The sequence below is a fragment of the Sapajus apella genome, unplaced genomic scaffold (genome assembly GCF_009761245.1).
Source record: "Sapajus apella isolate SASKATOON/1434 unplaced genomic scaffold, GSC_monkey_1.0 scaffold2, whole genome shotgun sequence".
Taxonomy (NCBI): Eukaryota; Metazoa; Chordata; class Mammalia; order Primates; family Cebidae; genus Sapajus; species Sapajus apella.
In genome coordinates, this window is record NW_022436942.1 from 73,715,213 (window position 1) to 73,716,552 (window position 1,340).

At 45.6% G+C, this 1,340-nt stretch overlaps 1 pseudogene; it reads right to left on the reverse strand.

The window, feature by feature from the left end:
* Nucleotides 1-390: 390 nt before the first annotated feature.
* Nucleotides 391-805, reverse strand: LOC116555008 (annotated as a pseudogene).
* Between the last annotated feature and the right edge of the window lie 535 nt (nucleotides 806-1,340).

The following is a 1,340-nucleotide window of genomic DNA, read 5'->3' on the forward strand; positions in this document are numbered from 1 at the left end:
TTAGATGTGTTAACTCCCCACGCCTCAGTTTCCACATACGTAAAGTGGAACATAAATGCAGTAATCATTAACTTAGTAGAACTGTGTAGGCGCATTCATTTTCTAGGGTTATTGCAAGAAATGACCACATACTAGATGTTTTAAAATAGTAGAAATGTGTTCTCTCATTGTTCTGGAGGCCAGAAGTGGGAAATTAAAGTGTCCACAGGCCTGGTTTCTTCTGAAGACTGGGAGGGGGGATCTGTTCCCTGCGCCTCTCTTACCTCCTAGTGGCTGACAGTAGTGACAGTAGTCCATGGAACTCCTCAGTTTACAGACACATTACCCCAAACTCTGCCTCCATTTTCTTTTTTTTTTTTTTTTTCTGCTCCAGCCAACAAAAGGGACACTTTATTGAGACCCCAGGGCCATGGGGCCCTTTGAGGAAGGAAGGGTCTTATTTGACCTTCTTGGGTGCAGGTTGTTGGCATAGCCACACTTCTCCTTGCAGCAGTTGATAGCACAGGGATGCAGGTGAGCACAGGACTGGCACAGGTCATCTTGTTGCGGTTGTATTTCAGGGCAAGCTGGTGGAGGGAAGGCTCAATAATGCCACCGCGCAGGTGCAGCACCAGGCGCACCACTCTTTCCAGTCTGAGAGACTGTGGCCATCCTCCAGGGGTTGGCCCACAAATATCAGACACTGCTGGTCAGGCAGGATGCCTTCCTTGCCTTGGATTTTGGCTTTGAAATTCTCAGTGGTGTCACCGGGCTCCACCTCAAGGATGACAGTCTTGCCCGTGAGGGTCTTCACAAAGATCTACATCATCTGCAGCTCAGTTGCCTCCCTGAAGAGAATGAGCGTCTCCATTTCCATATCACCTTCCCCCGTGTGTATTTCTCCTCTCTGTGCCTCTTACGAGGACTCTTGTCCCTTAGGGCCTACCCTGATAGTCTAGTGTGTTCTCGTCTTTGAAATTCTTAATTATATCTGCAAGACCTTTCTTATAAAAAATTTTTATTTATTTTTAATTTCCATGGGTTTTGGGGAAACAGGTGGTGTTTTGTTAAATGAGTAGGTTCTTTAGCAGGGATTTGTGAGATTTTGGTCCACCCATCACCCGAGCAGTATACGCTAAACCCAATTTGTAGCCTTGTATCCCTTACCCCTTTCTTACCCTTTCCCCTGAATCCCCAAAGCCCATTGTGTCATTTTAAGCCTTTGCATCCTCATAGCTTAGCTCCCACTTATGAGTGAGAACATACAGTGTTTGGTTTTCTATTCCTGAGTTAACTTCACGTAGAATATAGTCTCCATTTCCATCCAGATTACCACGAAAGCCATTAATTCATTCCTTTTT